Below are 6,057 nucleotides of genomic sequence, written 5' to 3'. Positions count from 1 at the left end.
ACACACTTGTAATGGCAGCCAAAGCAATGCAAAATAGGTATGTGCAGCGTTCAGTGGTATACACCAAGCCTCACTAGTCATAAAGCAGAAATGCACAGGTTTAAAATGGCTGCTGCTATTTATGGATATGGATAATTAGGTCTACAAGAGAATGGTCGACATGCTGAAAGGTCGACATGGGCAAGGTTGACAGTCTAAAGGTTGACACACTCTCTGCGCTCGGCACACTATTTTATTCTCCCACTATGCCCTAGTGGATGTTAGGGCATGAAATACTGCCTGTCGGCACGTCGGCTCAAAAAACAGGGAAAAACCCCATGTTGACCTTGCCCATGTCGACCTAATGCTTGTGTCGACCTAATGACCCGTCGAACTAGACCCATGTTGAACCAATGCTTGTCGACCTAATGACCGTATTACGATTTATATCCCAGCTAGTCCCGCCCCTTTTCAAAGGCCAATCTGACGACGGTTGCATGTGGTACTTTCTAAAACACATGAAGCACTGATCCGACCGTCTTATGACCATGGCAACCAATCAGCAATGAAGTAACATTTATTAAACGCATCCTATAAAAGTTTATGTGGCATGGTTGCCATGGCAACATGACCTCTCTGGGAGGAACACAATGCTCAAAAGGTCGACATGGGGTTTTTCACCTTTTTTTTTTTAGCTGACATGTGCCGACAGGCAGTATTTCATGTCCTACATCCATTAGGGTCTGGTAGGAGAATAAAATAGTGTGCCCAAAGCATGGTCAGCGCAATGAGCCATGTCGCTTGTGTCAACATTTTGAATGTCGACCTTCCCCATGTCAACCTAATGCTTGTGTCGACCCAATGACCCTGTCAACCTAACCCATGTCGACTCCACCTAGTTGGTGTCTATCCGAAGGTCCATACCAATTTCTCCACTCTTCTCAATGCTTCATGAATAGACTCCTATGTTCTAGACAGGGGAAAGATAAAGTTGCAGTCAACCAGCTCCTAATTGTCATTTTTCAAACAGCCTGTAATATGACAGCTAGGAGCTGGCTGCTACTTTATCTCTTTCCCTGGCTTAGTTCATAGGGGGTTATTCTGATTCACTCGGAGAGGCAAAATCACACTCTAATGGACAAAACCATATGCACTGCAGGTGGGGCAGATGTAACGTGCAGAGAGAGCTAGATTTGGGTGGGGTTTTACTTCAAACTGATATCTATATTGCAGTGTAAAAATAGCAGCCAGTATTTACCCTGCACAGAAACAATAAAAAAAACGAAATCTAACTCTCTCTGCACATGTTACCCCACCTGCAGTGCATATGGTTTTGCCCATCAGAGAGTGATTGTGCCTTTCTGATTGAACCAGAATAACCCCCATAGACCCATACAGCTGGGTATGTGAGTGCTCTGTAACCTCAGCTTGGTGATAATTAATGAGAGCAGCTGTCTGATTGGTGCTTATCTCTCCCAGGTGTCAGCCTACAGCCAGCCGGTGATGGTGGAACAGGCGGCCATGCTGTCTGCCCTTGAGCATGCTCAGTGTGACGTCTGGCCTGTCAGTCAGTAGTATATGTTATAGTCCATTAGACACCATGGCTCTACAGCTGCTGCATGCAAGTGGAGAAATGCTGGGACTTGTAGTTCCATGAGAGACGCCTACCACTAATGTCATCTGTGACCATATAATACATCACCTGAGATGCAGCCATCTGAACACAGGTAACGTACATGCTTTGTTGTGGGGTAACTATGAATATTGTCCGCTGGGTGCAAAATACATGGATTTGTTCTTCTTAAAGGTGCATGTGCCACCTTCTTATCGCTCATATATTCTGCCCCCTCTGGGCAAGGGCATTCAGATTGAATAGCGTGATTTGGCTTGGGGCCAGAGCTGCCTGGTGTGGGCAGGCTCTGGGGTACTTGCCCTCCTTTACTGGGTGCTGGGAAGTATGAGGCGAAGAGGAGCACACCCCCCAACATGTCATATCCGAGGAGGGTCAGAGTTCTGTGTTACTGGCTAATATTACTTTCTCCGGTTATAGGTAGTTATTAAAGAGGCTTTCAGCACAGGTGAGGGAAGTCCAGGTACACAGAACTCTGTCCCTCCTGGGATGGTTGTGATTAGTTCCTCTCCACCGTAAGGACCTAGGGAGGAACTGCGGACATGGTGGTGTGCTCCTCTTCGCTCGCCACCTGGTTACTAAAGGCAACAAGAGGTGGTGTGGATAGTGAAGGACAGGGCAGCCGAGAGGGGGGGGGGGGGGGGGGGGGGGGAGCGGGTACTAGTTACCTGGGCCCAGGCTTGCTGGAGGGACCCCTTCGTCCCTCCCGGGTAGCAACAGCAGCACAAACTTCTACAGCATGTGCTGTGCTGACTGCAGGCACAGTGTCTCGCTGACAGCGTGAGAGATCATTCTGAGCCTGCTGTCAGCACAGCACATGCTGTAGGTGTGTGCTGATGCTGAGATTACAGTTTTTAGAGTTTTCTTTCACCCGCCTCTAAACATTTTGGGGGCGTGGCCTAAGTGTGGGAGGTGCCCACACCCCACACTTAGGCCACGCCTTCAAAAATTTACATAGGCCCGGCATACATCTCGGCTGCCCTGGTGAAGGAACAAGCCCTCCGTGGCGAGTGTCCATTTGGGTCCCTTGTTCTGACATTGCTCATCCTGTTCCCCGCCCCCTCTCCTCCCCAGGTCCTTACGGTTAAGGGGAACTAGCCGCGACCCTCCTGGGCTGGCTCATGTTGGGAGGTGTGAATGGAAGCGACTGGTAGGAAAACTGCAACATCCAATGCAATCAACTGGTTAATTATTACTTGTAAAAATAAATGTCTAGTACCCTATTATATACCGGGGGAACACTCCGCTTCTTCTGTACAGTGACTGTGATGCAGATGTCATTATATATGTCTAGTACCCTATTATACACCGGGGATCCAGCCACTTGTACTGTACAGTGACTGTGATGCAGATGTCACTGTATATGAATAGTACCCTATTATACACCGGGGATACAGCCGCTTCTGCTTGTACAGTAACTGTGATGCAGATGTCATTGTATATGTCTAGTACCCTAGTATACACCGGGGAACTAGCAGCTTCTGCTGTACGGTGACTGTGATGTAGATGTCATTGTATATGTCTAGTACCCTATTATACACCGGGGATCCAGCAGCTTCTGCTGTACGGTGACTGTGATGCAGATGTCATTGTATATGTCTAGTACCCTATTATACACCGGGGATCCAGCAGCTTATGTTGTACGGTGACTGTGATGCAGATGTCATTGTATATGTCTAGTACCCTATTATACACCAGGGATCCAGCCGCTTGTACTGTACAGTGACTGTGATGCAGATGTCATTGTATATGTCTAGTACCCTATTATACACCGAGGATCCAGCCGCTTGTACTGTACAGTGACTGTGATGCAGATGTCATTGTATATGTCTAGTATCCTATTATATACCGGGGATCCAGCCGCTTGTACTGTACAGTGACTGTGATGCAGATGTCATTGTATATGTCTAGTACCCTATTTTACATCGGGGATCCAGCCGCTTGTATTGTACAGTGACTGTGATGCAGATGTCATTGTATATGTCTAGTACCATATTATACACAGGGGAACCTGCCGCTTGTACTGTACAGTGACGCAGATGTCATTGTATATGTCTAGTACCCTATTATACACAGGGGAACCTGCCGCTTGTACTGTACAGTGACTGTGATGCAGATGTCATTGTATATGTCTAGTACCCTATTATACATCGGGGATCCAGCCGCTTGTATTGTACAGTGACTGTGATGCAGATGTCATTGTATATGTCTAGTACCCTATTATACACCAGGGATCCAGCCGCTTGTACTGTACAGTGACTGTGATGCAGATGTCATTGTATATGTCTAGTACCCTATTATACATCGAGGATCCAGCCGCTTGTACTGTACAGTGACTGTGATGCAGATGTCATTGTATATGTCTAGTATCCTATTATATACCGGGGATCCAGCCGCTTGTACTGTACAGTGACTGTGATGCAGATGTCATTGTATATGTCTAGTACCCTATTTTACATCGGGGATCCAGCCGCTTGTACTGTACAGTGACTGTGATGCAGATGTCATTGTATATGTCTAGTACCCTATTTTACATCGGGGATCCAGCCGCTTGTATTGTACAGTGACTGTGATGCAGATGTCATTGTATATGTCTAGTACCATATTATACACAGGGGAACCTGCCGCTTGTACTGTACAGTGACGCAGATGTCATTGTATATGTCTAGTACCCTATTATACACAGGGGAACCTGCCGCTTGTACTGTACAGTGACTGTGATGCAGATGTCATTGTATATGTCTAGTACCCTATTATACATCGGGGATCCAGCCGCTTGTATTGTACAGTGACTGTGATGCAGATGTCATTGTATATGTCTAGTACCCTATTATACACCAGGGATCCAGCCGCTTGTACTGTACAGTGACTGTGATGCAGATGTCATTGTATATGTCTAGTACCCTATTATACACCGAGGATCCAGCCGCTTGTACTGTACAGTGACTGTGATGCAGATGTCATTGTATATGTCTAGTATCCTATTATATACCGGGGATCCAGCCGCTTGTACTGTACAGTGACTGTGATGCAGATGTCATTGTATATGTCTAGTACCCTATTTTACATCGGGGATCCAGCCGCTTGTATTGTACAGTGACTGTGATGCAGATGTCATTGTATATGTCTAGTACCATATTATACACAGGGGAACCTGCCGCTTGTACTGTACAGTGACGCAGATGTCATTGTATATGTCTAGTACCCTATTATACACAGGGGAACCTGCCGCTTGTACTGTACAGTGACTGTGATGCAGATGTCATTGTATATGTCTAGTACCCTATTATACATCGGGGATCCAGCCGCTTGTATTGTACAGTGACTGTGATGCAGATGTCGTTGTATATGTCTAGTATCCTATTATATCCGGGGATCCAGCCGCTTGTACTGTACAGTGACTGTGATGCAGATGTCATTGTATATGTCTAGTACCCTATTATACATCGGGGATCCAGCCGCTTGTATTGTACAGTGACTGTGATGCAGATGTCGCTGTATACATCTAGTACCCTATTATACACAGGGGAACCAGCTGCTTGTACTGTACAGTGACTGTGATGCAGATGTCCTTGGATATGTCTAGTACCCTATTATACACTGGGGAACCAGCCGCTTCTGCTGTACAGTGACTGTGATGCAGATGTCATTGTATATGTCTAGTACCCTATTATACACTGGGGAACCAGCCGCTTCTGCTGTACAGTGACTGTGATGCAGATGTCATTGTATATGTCTAGTACCCTATTATACACCGGGTTTCCAGCCGCTTGTACTGTACAGTGACTGTGATGCAGATGTCATTGTATATGTCTAGTACCCTATTTTACACCGGGTATCCAGCCGCTTGTACTGTACTGTGACTGTGATGCAGATGTCATTGTATATGTCTAGTACCATATTATACACAGGGGAACCTGCCGCTTGTACTGTACAGTGACGCAGATGTCATTGTATATGTCTAGTACCCTATTATACACAGGGGAACCTGCCGCTTGTACTGTACAGTGAGTGTGATGCAGATGTCATTGTATATGTCTAGTACCCTATTATACACCGGGGAACCAGCCGCTTCTGCTGTACAGTGACTGTGATGCAGATGTCATTGTATATGTCTAGTACCCTATTATACACTGGGGAACCCGCCGCTTTTACTGTACAGTGACTGTGATGCAGAAAGTCATTGTATATGTCTAGTACCCTATTATACACCGGGAAACCCACCACTTGTACTGTACAGTGACTGTGATGCAGATGTCATTGTATATGTCTAGTACCCTATTATACACTGGGGAGCAAGCAGCTTCTGCTGTACGGTGACTGTGATGCAGATGTCATTATATATGTCTAGTACCCTATTATACACCAGGGATCCAGCCGCTTGTACTGTACAGTGACTGTGATGCAGATGTCATTGTATATATCTAGTACCCTATTATACACCGAGG

General features: G+C 46.2%; 1 protein-coding gene across 1 annotated transcript in view; it reads left to right on the top strand.

The window, feature by feature from the left end:
* The first annotated feature begins 1,461 nt into the window (after nt 1-1,461).
* ABTB2 (ankyrin repeat and BTB domain containing 2) overlaps nt 1,462-6,057 on the top strand; it is a 90,250-nt gene continuing 85,654 nt past the window's right edge. The window contains exon 1 of the mRNA XM_083163656.1: nt 1,462-1,706. The gene's annotated coding sequence lies outside the window, so the exon portion shown is untranslated. The remainder of the gene's footprint in view (nt 1,707-6,057) is intronic.

This window comes from Crinia signifera, chromosome 11 (genome assembly GCF_055691185.1).
Source record: "Crinia signifera chromosome 11, ASM5569118v1, whole genome shotgun sequence".
NCBI classification, from domain to species: Eukaryota; Metazoa; Chordata; class Amphibia; order Anura; family Myobatrachidae; genus Crinia; species Crinia signifera.
The sequence above is the reverse complement of the archived record's forward strand: the minus strand, read 5'-3'. Positions and strand labels throughout refer to the sequence as shown.